Source organism: Bison bison, unplaced genomic scaffold (genome assembly GCF_000754665.1).
Source record: "Bison bison bison isolate TAMUID 2011002044 unplaced genomic scaffold, Bison_UMD1.0 scf7180017856908, whole genome shotgun sequence".
NCBI classification, from domain to species: Eukaryota; Metazoa; Chordata; class Mammalia; order Artiodactyla; family Bovidae; genus Bison; species Bison bison.
In genome coordinates, this window is record NW_011487481.1 from 47,356 (window position 1) to 47,877 (window position 522).

Below are 522 nucleotides of genomic sequence, written 5' to 3' on the forward strand. Positions count from 1 at the left end.
CATCCCTCTGGGTCATCCCAGTGCACCAACCCCAAGCATCCTGTATCCTGCATCGAACCTGGACTGGCATTTTTCACAAGTTACAAAGAACACTTTTCTTTTTGCCCATTGACATTTTTTCAATTCATAATGATTCTAGAGAGAGTTGATCAAACTCAGTGTCTTTTAACACATCTCAAGTACTGCTCTGAGCACTCCCTCAGTTCAGTTCAGTTCAGTCACTCAATCGTGTCTAATTCTTTGCGACCCCATGAATCACAGCACGCCAGGCCTCCCTGTCCATCACCAACTCCCGGAGTCCACTCAAACTCACGTCCATCGAGTCAGTGATGCCATCCAGCCATCTCATTCTCTGTCGTCCCCTTCTCCTCCTGCCCCCAATCCCTCCCAGCATCAGAGTCTTTTCCAATGAGTCAACTCTTTGCATGAGGTGGCCAAAGTATTGGAGTTTCAGTTTGAGCATAAGTCCTTCCAGTGAACACACAGGACTGATCTCTCTTAGGATGGACTAGCTGGACCTCC